Source organism: Malurus melanocephalus, unplaced genomic scaffold, assembly GCF_030028575.1.
Source record: "Malurus melanocephalus ecotype Western Australia unplaced genomic scaffold, MMel_1.1 scaffold_48, whole genome shotgun sequence".
Classification (NCBI taxonomy): domain Eukaryota; kingdom Metazoa; phylum Chordata; class Aves; order Passeriformes; family Maluridae; genus Malurus; species Malurus melanocephalus.
This window is the reverse complement of record NW_026623280.1, coordinates 1,601,989-1,624,980: the sequence shown is the minus strand read 5'-3', so window position 1 is coordinate 1,624,980 and position 22,992 is coordinate 1,601,989. Positions and strand designations below refer to the sequence as shown.

General features: G+C 41.2%; 1 protein-coding gene across 1 annotated transcript in view; it reads left to right on the top strand.

The window, feature by feature from the left end:
- Positions 1–262: 262 nt before the first annotated feature.
- PTPN14 (protein tyrosine phosphatase non-receptor type 14) overlaps positions 263–22,992 on the top strand; it is a 107,826-nt gene continuing 85,096 nt past the window's right edge. The window contains exon 1 of the mRNA XM_057365130.1: positions 263–806. The gene's annotated coding sequence lies outside the window, so the exon portion shown is untranslated. The remainder of the gene's footprint in view (positions 807–22,992) is intronic.

The window sequence follows — 22,992 nt, the reverse complement described above, 5'->3', positions numbered from 1 at the left end:
GGAAGGAGGATCTCAGGAGCTTCCAGGCCCACGCGTGCAGAGCCYGTCCCGGCTCCCCGGCTCCCCTTCGCAAAGCCCGTCTGGGGGTGCTGCCGGCTCCCGGGAGAGCCGGGCCCACACGTGCGCCCATCCCAAGGCGGGAGGGGCGGGAAGGGGCCGGCACCCGCACCTGGCAGCTCTGCCCTCCTCGGGAGAGCCGCCGCCGGCACCCGCCCGGATTGGCAGGAGCCTGCGCCCTCCTCTTCCTCCCTCCTTTTCCCTCCTCCGCGGGGTGGGTTTCAGCCCTCCTCCTCCTTCCTTGGGGCGGGGGGTAAGAGTTAAAAAAAAAAAAAAAAAAAAAAAAAAGAAAGAAGGAGAAAGAGAAAAGAAATCCCAAGTCGCGTCCCCGACGTCTCCGGGCCCCGCGGCCGCAGCGGCCGCCCCACATTCCTGGCATTCCTGGGCCGTGACTCCCCGCGCCGCCCCGGCCCCAGCCCGGCCCCGGCCCCGCCGCCTCCGGCTCGCCCGCCCGCCGGCCCCGCTCGCCCCCGCGGGACACCAGTCCCCTCCCTCCAGCTCTGCCTCCCTCCTTCCCGCACCCCGCGGCCGGCAGCAGGAGCTCAGGGCGCCCGGCCCTCCGCGCCGCCAGCGGCGGCCGCAGCTCCCTCCCGGCCGCCCCGCCGAAGTTGCCCGCGGTAGCCGGGCCGGGGCGGCGGGAGCCGCTGTCGCTCCGCAGCGCCCGCGCTGGGTGCCTTTGGCAGCCGCGGGCCGGGACCGCCGCCTGCCGCGGGCTCGCACAAAGCCGGAGCCGCCGCGCTGCCCAGCAGGTAAGCAGCCGCCGAGATGGCTCGGGTTCGGGCGCGTCCCCGCGCAGACTTTGAAAGGAGTCGAGCGGTGCCTCCACTCGCCGWGTGCGATCGATCGGCAGCGCCGGCGTGGGGCTCGCTGTGCGCGGGGAGAGCGAGCACGGCTCCCCCGGCTGTGCGCTGTGAGCCACCAAAATAGCCATGCTTGGGTTACAAATGCCAGGCGGTGACCTGCGATAAACGAGCCTCGGACGGTCCGTCCGGCCCGTGAATTTAATCTGTTAGGCACTCAGATAATACGGCATTCGTCTAGTCAAGAGGTATTTGTAAATAGCGAGGAACGGGCAGGGCTCCGTGCTGGGCTCTCCCTATTTACATCGCGGCATGCCCGTGTTTGCCTTCCCCCCGCCCGGGGGTTTACCTTGCTCTTTGTTAGTTACAGTCAAGCCTAAACTGGCAGTCTTCAGCAAAGACGGGYAACTCTGTAACTCTGCCGGGTGCTGCAGAAAAGATCGCGGCGAGGCAGGGAAGAGTGACGTCTGCTCTCGTTTCTGATGTGGCAAAGKCGATGAATTGTTAAGATCTCGAACCAGCTCACTTTATTGGGGTGTATTTGGGACAAGCGTTACATAATGCATGTGTGGTATGTGGATATAATGTGTGCTGGAGCTTTCCTATCGAGAACGYTTTACCTCTCTGATTTGCATAATATGTTTCCATTATAAGCAACTTTTTGGTTGTTTGTAACTTTAACAATGTRGGAACAGTGACCTGCAAAAGGCTCKGATTCAATATTTTGTTGCCCAAGAARTTTTCTGGGATTTTTGGCATGTAGCCTGAAACCATAGAAGAAATGCTTTTACCAGAAGCCAGTTCTTTTTTCTTTAAACTCTATGCAGATAGTTGCTACAGGGTTTGGTTATTCCAAAAGCACTGCTACATGCTGCAGTTCTTCAGAGTTTGGAAAAATATACATAGAAAATGGCTCCCCCCCAACTTACAAGTCACCACCTGCCAACCTCCATGTTATGAGAGGGGACAGTTCGATCCTTTTGGGGAGAAATGTGAGGGGAGRCAGTCCCAGCAGGGACTGCTCTCTGGTTATCCAGGTGAGAATGTCCCATCAAATATGAGTGACAAAATACAGATTAAACAGCTTTTGCTCTTGGCCTCTGGGGTTTTGGAGCTGATATCTGGTTCTTCTTACATGGTGTAAAATAGAGCGTGTGTTGATATTTTAGTAAGGCAAATAAGCTTTAGGACCTGCTCTGTTACTGGTGGTACTTGAACTCTTTTGGTATCATTAGAAGGCTGTGCCAGAATTGCTTACAGACAGAGGGCACTTGTGTGTGTGTCACAGGCCATGATGTGAAACTTGGGAGCTTTTTAAACTTAGGGGTGTGAAACTTGGGAGCTTTTTAAACTTAGGGGCTTAAGCAGAGTCCATAAGCTAAGAGGTCGTCCCTAAAATCTGTGGCAGAGCTTGTGGGCCATCAGTTCTGTCAGTGCGATTGCGTGCGAGAAGCTGTAAAGTGGGACTGTCTCGATGCATCCTCAGGGAATCCAGTGGTGCAGACCAAGGYCAGAGCAAGGGCTGGCTCTCTACTGAGCAAACTGAGCTTTCTACATGCACATTATATTTACAGTTTTACACGTGCYTTTTAAATGTTTCTGTAATAGTAGCAGAAGTAGCTTTGATGCAGCGTTGTTCATGAGGGTTAATTAGCCACCAGTGTTAGTACTAATGAYTGACTTTTTCTCCTGGTCATTCTCGTCCAGCAGATCTCATGAGTCAGTTACTTTAACTTAGTTTTGGAATGGCTTTCTATGAAATGCACCTACTCTTGTGCACATAGCAAACTGTTTTGGCCACCGGTGGCTCCTCCAGTCATGAAGAAAGTATTTTATAGATGTACACACAAATAGAGTTATGTGCATAGTTCTGGTAACTCTATGGCTTCCTTTTYCTATGTTTATTTGGTACTGCTGAGCCAATCTGCTGCTCTTCAGTTCTGTTTCTCTCCACATGCAGTGAAGCTGTGTTTGATTAATTATTACTTAAGTAGCTGGATTTACATTTAGCAGAGATATATGCAGTGTGAAAAGTGTACTTGATCTCCCATCTCTTCAGCTAGAAGCAAATTCTCTGTTGCAAGAGTTTGTCAGCTGAGGGGGGAATGTATAAACTGCTGGTAGAATACAACAGGTACAAAGTTTTCAGTGCTGCTCAGTAGCACATAGGTGCTACTAGTCCTGCAAAGACGCACTTATACTCTTCAATTCATGTTCATGAATAGTGCCTTTGAAACCATGGGATTTCTTTTATATACTTAATAATAAACATATATACAAATCCTTGCAGGACCCAGGCTGTAATAATTAGTATGCAATATATTTGTGCATGTATATCCATCTGTAAGAAGATTTCAATAAAGGCTTAATTTTTATGCTGAGCAGATGCCATAAAAGTATTTTTTATGTCTTAAGTGCACTGTGAAGTACAGCATGCCTTGGCCTACTATTCTTTGTGGAGCTCTATTGCAACAGATCCTGATCTTTGAAAATAAACCATTACCATGTAGATGTTCCTTCTGTGATGAGAGAGTATGGCTCAGGATTATGCACAAGATTCTCTGAAAATGTATGTGAAAAGGACTGGTTACTTTTTTAAATCTACTGCTTTTCTATTCAGAGACTTCATGAATGCTGCTGCCTCCACCTATGAAAATAGYAAAGAATATATATTAAACAGTAATAATTAAAGATTAGTTCTTAAAGGAATGGAGGTGGATCTGAGCTGAGGTCCATGTTTGTGGTAAAAGTATTTTGGTTCCATTGTCTAACCCCTATCCTGTGCCTGGTGCAGGGGACTTTAAAATTCAGTGGGTACATGTAACTTCCTCTGGTGGTGCTGGATTCAGTCGCTGTCCAGAGCAAGTGTAGCCTGCCCCATGGTGTGCCCAAATGCTTAAAGCCATTTGGTTTGCTGTGCATGTGGAGCAAGAGGTGATCTCTGAGGAGTCATGTCACACCCTCTGAAGGAATAGAGCTCCTCACCAGGAGGAGGAACTGCCCCAGGAGCAGGAACTGCAATCCATGATTCTTTACCTTTCCTCTGGGCTCTAGGAGGGCATGAGGAGAAATCTGGAATGTGAAAGGAAGCAGGCACACAAGATTATGGTGCAGCACAAAATATGTAAAAAGCAATGCATATTTGTTCTAAAATGCATTTCCCATCTTATCATGGCTGTCCGAATAAGCTGTTGCACTTGTTATCGTCAGCTACGTGTGAATACCTAAGGGACTATAAACTTAGATCTAATTAAGCATAAATTTTGTTAACATTAAGAAGGTTTTCTGACCAAAGGACTTYTCTGGAGGAGCTGGATATATGACATAATGGATGCATGCTGGCTTGGGAAGAAGAGAACACTAACCCCTCTGATGCCCTGTAGCCATTGTGACAGTCTTGTTTTATGCTCAYGTAAAGAGTTTGCTCAACACCAGGCACATCTTTTGGAAACTGCAACTCTCCTTTCTCATTCTCGATCAGTCTACCTGTCCTTATGACTTAAGAATACATTTTTATTTTGTCAGTAACAATGTAAACCTTAAATTACCGTGTGATGTATAAAAACACCTCTGAAAAGAGGGTGKTGAACATGTATGTTGGTACTCTAATAAACTAGATGAATGATGGTGTGCCAAAACTTGCTAATGATGCAAAAGTATTTGGATTAGGCAAGATTGAAGAAGACTGAGAAATTGTAAAGGGAATCCAAGAAAGCTGGGTGAAAGGGAATCATAGCGGATGATGTTGATAAATTCAGGAATATGCACCTTAGATGGAATAATCAAATTACTTGTTCATGTTACTGGATTGTAAATTAACTATATTTATTAAGGTGGAGAGGAATATTTCAACAATGTTGTATTTTAACTTCTGTACCTTCTTAACGCTTAGTGTTGGGCAGAAGAAAAATGCCACAGTTGGTTTCCAATATTGTGTTAGGTGACACAAAGGATGTTATTAAACTGATGCTCAGATTCACCTGGAATAATAAATTTGTGATCTTGTGTCAAAAGAGAGTGACTGTAAAATACTCATATGAAGTTGAACTGGAAATATTAATGCACCTCTGTTTCAAGRGGGTCCGTTAGAGGAGGCAGGATGTGTATGTGCAAAACAGTGCTTGGCCATTACCCTTTGACACAATGACTTGTTATAGGGGGTAGTTTGAAAGACAATGTGTATAGTACCCCTAAATCACCATTTGTGGTGTATACCAGCAAAGGAGAGCATATAAGTGAAAAACCTGGTAGGGCAAACAAGATGGAACAGTCATGGCTACAACTAAAGGGATGTTGACTGTACTGCTCTAGGGCATCAATCAATATATTTGTTTATACAGATAAGTCCCTATCTCTCAGGGATTGAAAAATTTCTCTTAGGACAGATTATGCTATATGTCCCTGTTGTGATAYTTTGTAAGTTTTCTTACAGGGTAGGCTGCTGTTAGAAGAAGGATATTGCGCTGATGCTTAGACTCACTGTAGTAATTTAGTTTCTATATTGTTCTGTGAATGATGCTGATTTTAATTACATATTCAGGTGGAATTGAAAGATTAATTCTTTTGTATATGTTCAGGTTTCATGGAAARTATGTCTTGGACTTTAAGTCTTTAACACATTCAAGTTTGATGWTTTAATTTATTGAGACATGCTCTGCTGTGGCCTGGGCTGGAATAGAAAAAAATAGAAGTGATGGTTAGGCTTCATTTAAAAGGAAGATAGCACTGGTATCTGTTATTAATCAACTTGGTTATAATTTCTAGTATGTTTTCTAATGTTTCTAAATGTTTAAAATTTGCATAGTTAATAGAAWTAGTTTTGATTTCTGTAACAGGATCATAGTTCTGTTGTTGGCTATGAGAAACACAAGGATTGGTTTATGGAGATAAGTACATGTTTTGCAACTTAGTGGGTCTTTCAGAGAAAATATTGTCAAAGTAACAGTGTCCCAACACCATGGAATTCTTACCTATTTATAGGCTGGGATTCTATCRGATTGATTTAGTAGCAGGCATTGTGATTGTCCTAACAATCAACACCTCATATAACAGATTAGTGCATGTAGAGTATAATGTAGTTAAGTTGTCTGTAGAAGTTTCAGAAAACTATGCTATAAYTTAAAGAATAAAAAGCTAGGACTTTTGTGACTTTTACGTGGTCTAACCAGCCAGAATGAGCTGTCTTACTGGCTGCCTGGCAGCTATCTGGAAAATAAAATGTGACTGATTTTGACTTCCCYGCTGAAAAGGCTGAAGCTGTTGTGAAGGTAGCCTTGCACTGCTTTTTTTACCTTAGAAAATAAAGTTTATTAGAAGGCTCTYATTTGGAAAGGTGCATAAAAGTGATGTCCTCTCTTGGGACTCCATCCTTTGACCATTGGGCTGGATTCAAAGCATATGTGTCTGAAGGACAGAGGTTAGGGCCTTAGCCCAAGAGAAGTTGGCAGTGTAGAAGAAGCAGGAGGTTACCAGCAGTTGTTTTAACTTGTGTTTGTGAAATTCCTTCGTCTTTTTACAACTGAGAAAATAGTTTGCATTCCTAAGGTTTTTGAGATTAGCTCTTATCATGGAACTCCCTCTTTTGAGAGGAGGCATTCACCACCTTGCAGATAAAATGCCTTTAGGTTTTTATTGGTGATGATAATTAAGTCAGGTTTTTGGACATGCCTGGGCAAAAACAGGGGATTTTGCCAATCACGGATTCAAAAGAGAGAAGTCAGATCGTATTTTTGATGTCTRTCGCTCATGCCATTTTGATTTTGACCTCCTCATGCAGGACTTTCATTTGTCCTTTCAGAGCAAAATGGTAGTGGAAACGCTGCATTTTCTGGGTATGTGATAYGCAGTGCTTATCTCAGGTGCTTTAAAGGGAGACAGTGTCTAAAGGAATTTCTACASAAAACATTGTGCCTGTTGTTTACCAGGACAGAGGGAGAGGAGAGGGAGAAGCAATGCATTCACTGGCCTAATTCATCCWGTGCTGAGATGCAGCGAAATTTCTGATGCCTTCAGAAGGGATCATACCTTGAAAGTTCTACCTGAAGAATAGAAAAGAGTGATTTCAGAAGAAATCTGACTTTTCCCTTAAGAAAATTTCACAAAATGTCCAATGTGAACAGCCCTGCCTCAGGAAGAAAAACCTTAATGAGCTTTGGGGGTTGTGAGAATTTATTTCAAAGGTCCTGGAAAACAGGCATCTGAAATTATAATAATTTTTCTTTTATTTTTCTTGTTTTTCTTAGTTTGGCATACTTYAAGAGCTACAGAGTAGAACTAATGTCTGTTTACATTCTTCGCAGTGTTGTGAAGATCCAGCCTGTTTAGGAAGACGATTTGGTCAGCTTACCAGATAMAGAAATCAGCTGCTAACTGAAGGAGATAGCTGGTGCAGTCTGCTGCTGGCAGACAGAAATACTGCCAGAGCTTCAGAGCTYTGGCATTTTGAGAATGGAGGGTGGACAGGGCAGGTTTCTGCTTGTGAATAGAGCAACTCGTGTAGACATATTTGAGTAAAGGTCCTGTGATTCCTTCCACCTTTGCCAATACTGTGCTGTGGGAATCTGTGACTGCAGAGTAGCTAAATCAAGGCGTTGATGTGCTGCTGCTCCCCACCTTGTTGTGGTGCTTTTGGAGAGCAGAGAAAGGCAATGACAGGGTTTTTTTTTGCAAGTTCTCTTCCATATGTCCATGTTCCCTTTCTTAGCTTGGGGTCCCAGCATGCATCTGTGTGTGGCTGGAAATCTTACTTGTAAAACAGAACAGATATATTGGAAGAGGGCATTATTGAGGTGGGTTAACATTTTGCATCCAAATGGTAAATATGCTGGTTGCTAGCAATTTCACTTTCTTTTTTTATCTTTCTTTCTGACAAGTGGGAAATAAAAACTGCCATTTAAAGATGAACATTATTTTTAATTTTTGCGCATTTTAGGGCTTTAGCTGTGCAGTTTGATATCTCATGCTGCTTAACATTATCTACGGAGAAGTGTTTAAATACAATGCTGTATGTGGAGAGACAGATTTCAATTCATAAATGTAAAAAGTATTGGGAGGTTTAGAAATAGCAAAAGAGAAAATACATGTCTTGAATTAGAGTCTGAGGAAGAGGAGAGGAAATGATTTGGTGGTTTGGCAAATGGCGTGTTGGGGAATGCTGGCGTGTATACAAGGATTCTGGTTTCTTTGGTCATAGCCTGCCCTCTGAGGCTGGGTCACTTCTTGAAATCTGGTTTCTGCATTCGATTGGTAAATTTCCTTGTGCATCTGAATGTGCAAATTCAGAAATGCACATTTATGGTTCACTAATTGAGACAGCTGTTTTGGAAGAAAATTACTGATACCACCTCAGGACCTGATTTTATGAAGCGATGAGAGTTTCTCTGGAGCTGGAATGAAAAGAGGTGCCTCTAAGGGGAATGCAGTAGCTTGGAGATGAGATCTCTGCTTGCTGTGTGTTAGTTTTGCTCTTGCTGCTCTTGTTCTTTGCTGCTGGTATAGTAACCTTAAACTGCTGGTCACAGAACACTCTGAGCTCTTGTAGCATACATTTGCATTTAACTTTTTGCTGCTGAGAGGATAAATTATTGTTGTGGATAGGTTGAGCTTTCAAAACGTTGTCTTAACGATGGCCCAGTTGTCCCTTTTGATGTACAAATGGATTTAKCCAGAGAGACTGATGTAGGCTTACAGTTTTTCCTGGAACCTGATTTAGGTATGAAGAATGACACCCATGCACTAGTTAATCTGTCAAAACATCTGACAAGGGGTGGGTGCCTGTTGGAGACAATTAGTCATTTTGTCGATTAGTCAATAATGTCAACTCTGGTTTATGTTATATAAGGTTTCTTTCCTAGTTTTTTTTATTTTCAGCTTGCATCACAGTAGAAGTTTGTTAACGTGTGGCTTAACTTTCATGTTAGCTTTGTGTGGTCAGTGTCCTTGACAAGTACCACTCGTTCTTTGCATACAGCTGTGAAATTTTGCATTTCCCACCCCCATACATTCAGCAGTGCACTGAAATGGTCATCACTGGCCACACTGTGAGCTGGTGATAATGCAGTTAGTCTTCTGCATGTAAATCTGTTCAATAAAAGAGRCATTCAGCTAAGCCAGGTAACATTGTCCACTGTTAAATGTCATTAATTTTGCTTTCTCTGCTCTCTTTATTACTGTGGATTTATAAAATAAATTATTTTTTTACTTGAGATGCAACCAGAGCAAATGCATTTGTCAGTCCCTTCATGCTGTATGTTGCAATCAAAGAGAGCAGCAAAGGATGGGACAATGACAGGGAAGGATATCCTCCATTATTACAGTATTTCTTAGGATAAAAAAAAGTGTTTGTGCATGTTTACCCTAAGAAGGCTCTTTCCCACAACCTGAGAGCGCTGTGGCTGTGGTTTTGAAAGCAGAACATAGTTAGGTAGTTTTGCTGAGTGCTTTTTGCAAAGGTTAAGATATGTGAATGAAAATGAAATAATATTTAAAACTTATATGTTGTAAAAGACCCTTCAGTAATATAGATCATAAAATCATTTTAKAAGTTCAAGGCAGAATCTAGATTGTTTCTTAGGAAAACTCCCCAATAATAAGCTCTATGATTTATAGTAATAATTTCTTAGAAATAGCTCTGTTGTAGGAACTGTGTTAAAATAAGACTCAACAATCCCCTCAAGTATTCACTGAAGAGCCAAGGTCTTTGTCAGAAAAACAGAGAAGGTTCAGAGAAGCTTTAAATTAGCTTTGTAATCAAAGAGGTCACTTTCTTCTTAGTGATTTGAAATAATAAAATATTTTTTATTTTAAAAGCATGTGATATTAAGTCCAGTGGTTGTTATTTTTTGCAGTTCTTTTAGAGGTGAAGATGAACTGGGTTACTGAACTTGGGAAGAAATCAGGGGGTTTTTTTGGTTGTTTTGTGGTTTGGAGTTATTTTTGCTTAAGCATTTGGACCCATTTTTTACCAAAGAATCTGGTAAAATGGTAGCATAAAACCAATCCAGAATCTTTATGTAAGTACTTTTGGCTGGGCAGTGTTTTGGGGCCTTTGTAAACMAAGTGACCTCCTTTGCAATATTTCACACCTTCATACCTGTACTGTGATACACACTTCATTTGCTTTRTCCTGAGGCATTTGACCATGTATTCATTCACCCCTGTGAATTCCTGCCCTGCCTGTGGCTCTCTTGAGGTATTATGCCCAGGAATGTTTCACCTTGGCCACTCTGGGTGCTTTGTACACCACATTCCATTGGACATCATTCGACCTGCTCCCTGCAACATGCTCTGAGCAAGGTCCTAAATGCCTGTCATGGAGAACCGTGGAGAGAAACTGTTTGGGGGATGGCTTAAACGTAGATTTCCTTCACTTTGTTATCTCAGTGAARTTATTTTACTGGTATGTGTGGTGGTTTCTCTGTACAGGGGTCAAACCCGAAAGACTTTAATCAGGGTAACAAACTGACAGTGCTGGGTATCAAGTGCTGACTTCACAGGAAGAGACTGCTCCAAGCAGGGCAGAATCTGTTCCGGATGTTGTCAGTGATGAGTGTTTTATCAAGTCTTTATGCAGTGATTCGTCTGTTAGGAAAGGAGATTGAGGAGAGCTTGAAATATTTGTTTTTGTAGTTTTGTTTGGTTTGAAAACATATATATGTATATATATATATATATATATATGTGTGTGTGTGTATATATATATCTCATCCCCATAATGGTAGGGAATATAGGAAAGGCAAATGAAGTTTATAAAATAACAAAGGCTTTTAAGAGTAGTTCTGTGAACAGGTGAAGACCATTAATCTGTAGTCTCCCTGACATGATGTTCTTTATTACAGGCTGTGTACAATTGCATCGTGAGCTACCTATCACCACAACCATTGTGACATTGTGCATTGGATAAGTGATGTCTAGACATGGCCATGAGCTTCACCTCTGCATTTTATATCTCTCAGAAGTTAGAAATGGCAGAAAGTGAAAAGTTCACTTTGTTTTCAGGAGATTTTGAAATTATGGTATTTTAGTGTAGTATGTGTCTGCAAATGCCTTTAAAGACTTTGTCTAATCTTTAGTATTTTCAGTGATTTGTATACTTTTGTATCATCTTAACTTAAAGAACAGTGCAATGAATGGTGCCTCTGAAGATGTGGTGAAATTGTGGGCAGATGTTATCGAATATGTGGAAGCAGTTTGTGTTCTGAGTTTGTTCAAACCTAGATGCATTAGCTCATGAACAGTGAGAACTATACAAGGACAAACGGCAAGGTCAGAGGAAATTAAAAACAAAGGAATGCCTGATTGCCATGTCTGCTGAGACTGAGCACTGATTACACTATCCTTGTCCTGCCAGGATATTGATGATGACCACTGTGTCTTATGTCCTTTGACTAGGCAGAATCATAGAATATCCTGAGATGGAAGGGACCCACAAGGATCATAGAATGCAGCTCCTGGCCCTGCACAGGGTGAGCCCCAAAATTGCACCACGTGTCTGAGAGTGTTGTCCAAATACTTTGTAAACTCTGTGAGTCTCAGTGGATTACAAGGCAGWGGTAACTGAGACTTTTTTGGGTTAAATTCAGCTCTCTTTGGGTGTAGGAGCAATTTTTGTACCAGAGGGGATCAGAGTGTTGTGCAAGASGAGGCAGTGCAATGCACATGGGTTCTGAGGTCCAGGAGGTTGAGTGTTGCAGTTGGGTACGTACTGGCGTGGTAAGACACCTCACATCGTTACATTACGTGCCAGGACAGCGGAAAATTACAACTCCGTTCTCCAAGGCTGTAGTAAATCTAGCTAATACCTCATACCTCTGACACATCTGTCAGTGTGGTATCGTAATTATTTGCCTTGGCACTGTAAGCTCCAGGCAGGAAGTCCAGTTGGTGAGCACTGCACCCCAAGCCTCCGGCGTGTGCTTCCCAGCCCCACTGCCACCAACACAACTGGCAGCCCTGCTCACCAGAGGGGCATCTGTGGGAGCAGAGGTTTGCAGGATCAGGGGACCAGTTTGCAACAGGAAATTGCATTTCCAAAGGTGAACATGTGAAAGGGGTCAGTAACTCTTGGCAACTCATACCAAAGTAAATTCTGTTGGAGGATTATTGCTTGCCAAGTCAGGTGCTGTGTTTTTATTTTAAAACAAAAGGCTGTGGCGGTAAGTCTGGAGTGCTTGACCCAAGCTCCTTTAGCACACTTTTTAGCTTGGTCTGGGAATAAGTAAACACCTAAAATAATCTCTGGTTTTGTCATCTCTTTGGTAGCGTGCTTGCTTCCTGTATTATCATTAGATTAGCTGTGTTTAAGCTTCCTGTCTCACCAGGGTTTTTTCCATTATTTTTACAATCTCTTCCAGGAGGTACCAATATCATGTTTCTGTAAGAAAGGTTTCACTTAAATTATGTGCTCGTTTTTTTTTTTTCCTGTTGTGTTTTTTATTTTTTTCTCTGTCCACTTTCCTTCTTAGTCTGAAATATCTTTTCAGCTCTGATACTTTCCCAGGATTTTTTTTTTTTAATTTTAATGGCAGATGCTATTGTAAAAACACACAGGCCGAGAAAGCATAATACTACTTCTGTCTGCAGTTATGCTTATATAAATGGTAGAAAAAGCTCAAGAACCTGTTTAGCTGYATCACTACTTATTCTTGCTCTTGTGGGGAAAGTGCTGTTGTTTAATATCTGACCCTGCAGTTGTGAACTCTGGCTGAGAAAATAAGTAACTGAGATGCACATTGTCATGTTTGGCTCATCTAGGGTGGAAATTGAATACATAAGTCTGGAAACATGTAACCTTTTATTCTCTTGCCATTAAGTGTGAAAACCATGGCCACTGAAATTAATGGATTTTCTGGACTTGGCATGTGCTCGCTGACCTACCAAAGCAAAAGGTAAACCTATACCTGAGGTTTTAAAACAAAAAGTGGAGGTGAATTTTCAGAACAGTGAGGTAGAACTCCTCCAGGTCATTCCTACTTTAGTCAGACCAYAGGCAAACATTTTGCTATTGCTGTGTACCCTGCTTGACCTTCTGCATGTCCCTTATGGTTATGTCTCATTTCCCTCTAATAGATGTCATTTGCTTACAAGAGTGTGTGTTTGCCTGTAGYGTTGGTGAGATTCCACCTTTTAGTGTCAGTGAAGACTGCATGTGAAGGTATTTAGCCTTGTCTTTTATTTTTACCTTTTTGATTAAATTTTTTTTTTGGCTTTGCAAATGCAGCAGCTGTCTTGCCAATTGATGTTACTTTGTGGATTTAGTATCAAGTATTGTGTTATTGCTGCGTTTTTACCTTAAATTGTATTACTGATTTTGGGAGTTATCAGGATGATATTTAGATTTTTTTGTCATAGTTTCTTTTTRGGGATGCTAACTACTTTCTTGATTCATTGCAAACTAATTGATAACCTAAAATGTTCCGTGACAGTTTCTTTGTGTTCATTGACTCATTTATTGTTGGAGGATTGTCATCTAGGTTGTTTCTAAACATGCACCTGTGGTGCATTTGGGAGACACATTGGGAAACACAGCTTCTCCTTTATAGTTACTATCTGTCATTTAATTTATTTGCTTCTGAAAGCTATGTGTTATTTTAGTAAATGACATTGTTTGTATTTTGAATTTCTAGCCTATGACCGCAATAACGAGTAGCCCTTTCCTCTCCCTTCAAAGACAGTTTCAGGCTCATCCTAATTGATTGCTTTCACTTCACTCACTTGCTGATGTTGTGCACTTCATTTGAGCGTCATTGTCTTGATGGTAATTAAACAAAAGCCCAATTAAGTCTCCCGCTATACTGGGAAGCAGCTTGCCAGAATTTGACAGTAGAACAAAGGACATTTCATCGGCAGTTTCTTCAGAGGGAAGTGTCTCAGTGGAGGTCTGGGAAGCAGCACATGTGATTTTAGGCACTTTCCAGCTATCATTTTAAAATTATTTTAAATCTGTGTCTGAGCCTTCTTCTCTATTCCAAGGAAGTGACTCAGAACACTACTTGTAGTGTTGGAGAGCTAATTTCCATCCACTGACAATGTGAAAGCCCTCTTGAAACATCGTATTTCCAAAGCAGGCAAAGTGAGAGTAAATAACCTCTTAGCTTCTTGGACTATTTYAACACGGGCTTATGATAAAAAGACAGGATTAAAAATTTTCTTTGTTTATCCAAATTAGAAGCCTGCAAATCCCATTTAACTGAAGCCATTGTAGTTATTGATCTTTCATATTTTTGTTTCAGAAGCTGCAAATTAGAAGAATGGATTAGAACAATGTCATTTTCCAAAATGAGCCATGCACGGCTATTGGCATTCATTCTGCTGAGTAAAGGGGCTTGAGAAAGGGGAGGGAACACACAAGATGAAGAGAAAAATTACCCAGAAGAGCCTGCTTTGACAGGACTCTTTAGAATAGTCACAGGATCACTGCCTTTCCTGCATGAAAACTTGTAAAATGTGTGAAAAGAGCATTTCAGTTGGGTGCCCAGCTCTCTCTCTCTCTCTCTTCTTTACCGTTAGCTTTTTTATTTGAATGCTACAGCTCTGTATCACTGTATATCAARTCCAAGACAATAATTGTCAACAGTTCCAAGTACGTGTGTACATTATTATGTTTGATTTCCACCGAGCCATAAACACTCTTTGTCCTTTGCCTTTTACTAGCTATTGGCTTGGCTATTCCTTGTGGACAGGAAAGCTGTGTTTAATGCTTTGTAAAGTGGCGATCAGTTCCTTGCTTTTATCTCTGTTCAGCATAAATTATTTTCAGCAAGGCCACAGAACTGTTATGGCCAAGATTTGCAGGTGCCCCTTGTGGAGAGCTATTTCAGGATAAGGGCTTAATCTTGCTGTGTCTTTGCTCTCCTTCTCTCTTATTTCTTCTCTCCTTGAAGAATACTAATCCTGAGTGATAGGAGCTATGGCTGGTTACCTCCCTCCTCCATTGCTCACTTCTGTTGGTTTTTTTGTCATTTTCAGAATTAACCCTGAACTGGATGGGYTGAGGCATATTCTTTTATCCTTAAGCTTGAAAACTTTGTGTGYACTGCCACTGCAATATTTCTAAGGGGAAATTCAGCCCCTAATTATCAAATTAGATGCACATTCTGGTTCTTTGGCATGACTTTACTTCTGCCCATCTGTTGGTTGGCACTCTGCCCTCTCAGAAAGTAGCCGACCAGTTTCAGCTGAGCAGAGGAGCCAACCAAAGATGGGTTAAGAGAGGCAGCCCGCAGAACACTTTATGTTCGATTCCTCTTGCCAAAAGCTCTTCCTGTTTGCAAACAATGTCAGCTTAAGCCCATATGCTCCATTACATGGGATGACATCTGTGGAGACAGATGCAGGGATGGCAATACAAATGACATTTGATAAGGAAGGGCATATGTTATGAAACCAGACACCACGATGAGTTTAAGGCTCTGTCTGTGCTGCACGTGCGTAGAGAAATATAGATCGCTTCTGTACTTCAGTGTGCAAGTGCATTCATCAGCCAGGGCTGGGCTTTTGAAGGGCATCATTGTTCAAGGTTTGTGCTGGGTGTACCTGCAGTTTTGTGATTCGGCTGTTGCACGYTATTAGCTGAGGTCAGTATTTTGCTTCAGTGCTCTTTGAATGGCAATGTGCATTAAGGGTCCAGTAGCTTGCACTGTGGAAGGAAACAGATCTGGATAATGCCAGTGTGAGAGGAGCCTGTTGTAGCAGAGGGCTCTGCTGTGAAATGTCTTTCTGAAGGGTTTCAATGTTACCTTCCAAAAAATCCATTTCATTGTTTACAGATAAATTACTTGTGTGTGAATKTTGCATATTTGGGTAGAGAGATGTCAAAACCTCTTCCTTTGGAGCAGCCTCTTTGCCCCTTTGCTAGATTTTGCATTTTCACCTGAGGTCAGCTTTGTATSTAAAGCGACTCTTCCTCAAGCAGCTCTGCTTTTAGCACCCTTTTTGTGTTCTTCAGATTGCCAAGGCTGATGGAAAAAGTAACAAGTTTTCMTTAAATAGACTTCRCATATATCCCATTTTAACAATTTKAAGAAAATATTTACATYAAGTATACACATTCTGTTGGTTTAMAGCAMAGGCAAAAATAAGAACGTGCAGTATTTGAAATACATGCTTTATCAGCCATGCTTGAAGATTACATTTTTAGTTTGGCTGAATGGAAACCATTCTTTTCAAAGAAGATGAATGAATACTGTCAAAGGGAACTTTTCCATTAAAAATAAAAATAACTCRCACATGGTTATGTTTTTCATATCCTTTTAATGGAGTTCATATTTGCTGTTTACAAACCTGAGAATGTTTTTTGTGTTTTCTCCGGCTTTTTATTGAAAAAYATTTATCCAAGTCACATAATGTATTTGTTTATTCAGATACATAGGACTATAATGAAGAGTTGTAGGTGACTTCTGATATTTCATTCATTGAGATTTATTTTTGGAGCTTTTCCTGAAATGGTGACATGCTTTCCTTGKTAGCTTAAGGGCAATGTTATATTTGCTAGCTAAAAGGCCTCCTAAAATGCATGTAGCTGTTAAAGACTTGGCCTAATGTGGTTGAATTTGCAGTGTTGTGGTGGGGAAACCCAGCTGGAGGAAGAGGATTTCCTTAATCTAGTGATGCAGTCACTTTCTCTGCACAGCTTTTTTTCCRAACTTCAGGAAGGGTAATTTTACTTCTAGATTGGATTAGACAAAAAAATTCTCCAAAGCATTTAGGAGTGTTGGTTTCTCTGGTTAGGGTTATTAAGAAACTTTATGCATCTCATTTTCTTATACCTACCTCTCGGTTGTTTTATCTGTAATAAAGGATTAATAGTAATGACAATTATAATATCTGGTTTTTATTCTCCCTCTTCCCTGAATCCTACAAAGTACCTTTCCTGTATACTCTAACRTATTATTCAAGTTACATTCATTAACTCTTTCATTGAAGTGTCACCACCTAAAAGATGAAAGTAAATGCTTCCCTTTTTGTTTCTAAATTGGTTTAGTATCTGCAAAATATGGTTTCTGATGACTGTACATACTAGATGAAGATTTAGTGCAAGAAAAAGGATTAAATTGTAGAGACTGAGATGTGTACTGGCATTTCTTTTCTCATGATATTAAACTGCTAAAAAGGCAGCTTTTTTTGAAAAATGAGCATTTTTCTATTAAATTGCCTGGATTTTGCAGAAGTGGTGTACTCAATGTCAATGTTTTTGTTATACAGTTTGCAGAAAAATTGGTGTTATTTTGCGAGTGGTTGAGGATACACTTATAAATGTTTTTGGTACGAAATGTTTTGGTTATCAATGAACCTCTCCACATGTTTATCCACATGTACTTTTTCCTACTGAAGGATTAAAAAACTGTTCTATGTATTTGGTTACATGATAAATTGCACTGATTTACTGCCTATACAGAGTAGCCAGTGGAAATGGCCTCMAGCTGGACCAGGGGAGGTTCAGGTTGAATAACAGGAAAATTTTCTGCACTGAAAGCGTGGGATGGGCAGCCAAGGAAGTGGCAGAGTCACCATCCTTKGAAGTGGAAAATATCTTGACATGGCTCTTACTTAGCTGACATGGTAGTGTTCAGTCAAAGATKGTGTTTGATGATCTTGGAGGTCTTTTCCAACCTCATTGATCTTGTGGTTCTCAGAGGTGTACTGGGCACATGAGGCAAGTTGCTTTAGTAATTGGAATCTTCTAATGGGAATTGCTCTTCTTGCCTCCTTGCATTGCTGACAAGTGTTTTCAGTGTGTTGATTTTTTTCTCGCAAGCTCCGACTAGTTCTCCTAGCCATGGGACCACAAACCCTGTGGGCTGTTTGTTGCAGTTTTAGGATCAGTGCTCGGAGAGTTCTGAGGAAATCTGTCACCTGGTGCTACCAGCCCAGCAGCTGCATGAGACTTTAAAACTCTAMTATGACACACTGGAGAAATAGTTTTGATTTACAAAAACTCTTCTGTCAGTGTTTATCAGAGAATTTAGATGTTGTGAACTTCCTTAGATAGATCCTCTCCAGTACCGAGGACTGCTTTGAAAAGCCTGTTTGCTTGCCCCTCTGGAACAACAGTGGCAGCTATCTTGGAAGGAGGAGTTATACAATTCTGAGATACTGTCTGGACCAACTTGGGGATCAAAACAATTCTCTTTTAGAGGAACACTGAAAGGAATTGTAAAACTTGAAGACTGCCACAGCTTGCTAACCAGATGCTCTGAGTGCTGAATACATTGATGCCTGCTGGTAAGGGAAAAACAGTGAGGTGTATGACTTGGTAATGTTTTGAAACGTGCTAAATTAAAATGCCAGGTCTATTTCAAATAGGTAGCACCAGTGAATTTATATTTATTAAAAAAATAAGAGTAATGATGGTGCCTGCATTGTAGTGGCTGAAGWATTGAGAAGTAGAAGGCTATCAGAAAAAAAGTGATTTTCAGACAGTCTTGGAAATTTCATTCCCTTAATTACTTTCTTTACAGACACAACTTGCAGCTTATCTCATGGTTGTTATGAGATTCAGAGTGGTTATGGCATTGCATAACTTTCCTAACAATATTAATCCTAACCATKATAACTCACGATATTAATCCTCTGATGCAAGTTTTCCACTACTGTGATCATTTGTGCATGGTGCTTTGGAGGCAGGGGAGAAAAAATGTCAGCAGCTAGATGTTACTTGGGCAACATGCAAGTTAAACACCTGACATCTGGTGAGTCACTCTCCAAATATGTGTGATTGAATGATGGTTAACTGATTGCCGCYGTTAATTAAGACCAAATGGGTCTGAAATGTGAAAACACTTTATTTTTGAAGGTAGTAAGAGGTGCACTGTAAACACCCATAGTTTACAGACCTTACTGCAGTATAACTGTCTGCACCTCGGCCCAGTTGTCCTCAGGAATAGTTTTGTGCATTGTTTGTTGTTGCCAAACAAGTATTTCTCACATTTTTAATACAYTCTGTAAACGTTTTTGTTAATTGTTTTCTAAAGACAGTGGTGCTCAAGAGGAGTTGCTACACCCGGTTGTTTTCTGGTTGGTTCTTTTCTGATGAAGTGACCTGCTCATTTAAGCGTTTCTGTGCTAKCGTGACATAAAACTATGTCCAGGCTCTGATCATAAGAGCAAAATGCAAATATTGCACCAAATTTTTTTACAGTTCACATGTTCATCGTGACAAAGAAAGGTTGAGTCTTCTGATGCAGACAGTGAGCAGGTAAGATAGGCACAAATCATATGTTCTGTAATACAGGTGTTGGGAGCACRCAGCATAGGGACTGAAGAAGCTTTGGCCATGTGATGCAGTAGCTAAAGGCAGAGATGGTTGTTCGTCACAAAGATTCAATTAGCTCTGCTGGGTTCTCAAGGAGAACCGAATATCATCTWGTGAGCCTCAAACAACATTGTAAATAATGAATCATTTCAAAATTTGATTATGGTTTAATGCTGCAGGATGCAGGCTGGGCCTGAGCATTGACAAACAGGCCTGTCGGAGAAGCAGAATGCCACCTCGCCTCTTGCAGCTGTGTGATCACTGGCCATTAGCTGGACAAGCAGCTGGTTATTCAAGTGCTTAAATGTAGATTGAGGAGCTTAATAGTAAATAGCTATTTGAACCATTGTTGTTTCCAGTACAATGCTTAAGCCAAGATTTATTGTTGCAAAAGTTGCCTGAATGAGCAGTAATGATACGATGGATTAAAAAAAATTCAGTGAAAGTACAAACAGTGAAACTTTGTGTTGGACTGACTAGCAGTYATTGCTGGAATGCAAAACAGTAGTCCAAAATTAGTTAAATGTTTATAGATGGATTATTGAAATGATGAAGCTGTTTGGAATGTGGAGTTTTGAAACAACTAATCCAGGGCAGTGCTTGTGTTTTGATAGTTTTGTAGATGCTTTTGTATCTTTGGAAGGAGTTATGACCATTGTTTCTGGTATTGTACATACTTAGGGCACAAGCTTTTAGTAAATCACCATTGTTAGACTTGCATCTTATTAAACAAACATAGATTGAAACAGATTCCGTGCTGTGAAAACAACTGCTTGCAAGCCAACTTCTTTGTGCATGTGGGTTATGTATCATTTCCCCTCAGGAATTAACAACATACCTTGAACTTCACTTTTTAATTTGATTGAAAGAGAGAGCCTTGCACACAGAAGAATAAAAACTCTCAGACTCTAATCTCATAATCTCCATAAAATGCTTGAATGTTTAGCTTTGATAATATATGAAACAAATCTGGTGGTCTGTAACATTTCTGATGTGCATTCCCTTTTTTTACAGCAAAAAAAGAGAAATCAAAGCAGACATAAAACAATGTGTGACAGATGGGTTAGCATTGGTGAGAGTTAGCCCTCAAGCATAAAGAAATTCCACATCTCTAACTCTCCCTTCTAATATGCTTGTGGAAAGTCACTTTGGTGGCCTGAGGATTCATTTGCCAATGTTAAATGGTTTTCTTGCCASTGGGATCACCATGCGCTCTGTGGACTAACATATTAGGTTTTTTGGTGCCAGAGAAGAGACTGTCAAGGAGCAGTGTCAAGGAATGGAACTTTTTGGCTTACAGCCTTTTGTGCTTGGAGGCAGATCTGCTGAAAAATACGTGGAGCCTTCCTCATGCTTGGGATCAGGAGCTGGTTGAGATTCAAAATGGGATGGCTGAAATGAGAAGGTGCACATAGYGGGCCCAGCTCTAGCACAGCTTTTCCAGTCAAAGAAACAGCTTTACAGAATTAATATAAACAAGGGAGAGGAAGTTTTTTTCAACCTATTTTCTTGTATGTGTAGTGTTTTAAAGGGGATATAGTTCTTGGGGTCCTGCAGTATCCAAAATGGAACTAATTTCCCTCCCACCTTCCTCCAGGGTAGCAGGAGAGAACTGAGCCCTGGTTTTGGCACATGCTCACAGGTGAGATGATCTCCAAACATGTTATAACTATTCAGCTATAATTAGTTCTAATGCAAGGAGGTTCATCTTCTGGTTCTTAAGTCTCTAGGGCTGGAAGAAAGTTTTTTTTGTTGTTGTTGTTGATGATTGGGGGTTATTTAGGAGGTGCAGTGGTTTCATCTTTCCACTGTATGTCATACAGCTAGCATGTTGTGGTTGTCTAAATGTAGGCAGAATATACATGTTTTAGATGTGCTTTTAGCTCTCAGACATCTGCCCTTTGTATTGAACCACTTGGCCCTGAAGTTTTTCCCACCTTTGGGACCTTACACTGGAATTTTTAAAAAAATAAAGGTCTCCAGAGGAGGATTGCCTGTCTGAAAATGCTGCAGAAATGCTTGCAGAACCTAATCAGAATAAGAAACAAAGAAAATACTGGCACTACACGATRTGTGGATTAGATTGGCAGGAAACTGGACCATAGTTAACTTCACTCATGTGTACTGAAAACACACCAAACCCCACACCCACACTGTTGGTCTTAGTCTTTAAAGTTTTGTTGGCAAAGCTCTTCCTTTTATGTGTGGGAAAACAAGTCCTACCCACAGTAGACACAGTTATACTGGCAGAAAGCTCAGTGTAGTTTCTGCCAGTTGAATGAAATCCTCTGACGTATATTTAATTCCATTCGAGGAAGAGCCTTGGCTACCTCTTCTCTGCCCCCTCATCCTTTTTTTTCCCAGCCCAGCAGAAACTGCCTCTCCACTAGATAGAATTGCAGATGTTGCACTGCCTGGTGCAGTCCTTTTTAAGTCTTGGTAAACCATTAGAAGAAGGTTTCCTCYCCCTRTTCCAGCCACTCRTGCAGTGTGAAGAGGCTGACAYCRTGGMTCTTAATTTGTTTCAGTAGATAAAGAGAAAAATGCTATCAGAGGAGATGGAGGGATCACTTGGAGGCAGAAATTATATGAGAAGGATCCTGTCAGGAGTGCCCAAGCATCTGATGGKATTGTTTGGGACTTGTCAGCCTTAGTGCACCATCTTCACTTTCTCAGTGACCTGATTTTGCCTGGAGGCAGCAGTAAACCACCAATATCCTGCTGTGACAGGGAGATCTTGGGAATCTGGGTCTCCCAAGACTGTCACTGGCTGATGCAAGCTATCACCAAGTAGAAGCAACAGTTTTGGAGTGATTTTTWAAAAATTGTTTGTTTGTTTTCTTTTTCTAAGAAGGAAAAGTTGCATGKTTTTTTTTGCACACCACCAGCTGCTCATGGAAGATAAGAAATTGCAGCAGCCAAAGCTTTAGATTTATTGCAGTGGCCAATTTCCTGTTATTTTTAATAGGATACGGCCCCTCCACTTCTAAACTGGTGAGCTGTATCAAAGGGACTGTATCGTGTTTCAAACCACTCTGTCAGGTCCTGAGCACATGAACAGGGTTCTGGCTTCCTATGCAATGTTGTATCTGTTTTAGGTGTTTTTCTTTGTCTTGAAACAAGACAAGTTTCAACTCACCGCTATGGGGATTTTTAGGAACCTTTGTCTGGTTTGTTTCCAAGTCAYACTGTTTGAAAAGAAGGATTTGTGTGGAGGTTTGCTCAGCACAGGGAATGGCAAACAAGGGCTACCTGGTTGTCAGGGCACCTCTGGCCCAGGGCTCCAGCATGGGTCAYTGCTTGGGTCGGAAATTAGGGAATTCCTGGCTGGCTGCTGTGAGAGAGGTTCAGCYTCTTCACACTGCGTGARTGGCTGGAATAGGGGGAGGAAATCTGGTGGGTACAGTTTTAGCAGATATAATTTGGGTTAAAAAGCAAGGTTTCAAAAGAGGGAAATGTGTTGTGTATCACTGTTTTCTCTTGATTTATTTTATTTGGATTATTTTGGCTATTTTAATTCAAAAACATTTTTAACGTTTCAAGTAGTCAAAATATCCCAGTGTTCTCATGTGTGATAAAAATAAGGWAACAAAACTGAGTCAGGGACTAACAAAAGACTGCAGAGAGAGCTGAAGGAGGGAGATCAGTAGGTCTGTATTTTGAAAGGACTTAGTAGGACTTAAAGTGGGGGTGCTAGTGCCCTGCATGGGATAGATCCAGCATAACTTGCTGGATTTATGCAATGCAATTGTAATTTGAGAAGCTAAATTTTTAACTGTGATTGTTCGGTGACTATTTCTAGAGTTTATAGTAAATTTCAAAACTGCCCTTTAAAAAATGCATTGTTATTTTTTTTCTGGTCTTTTTTTTTTTTTTTTTTTTTTT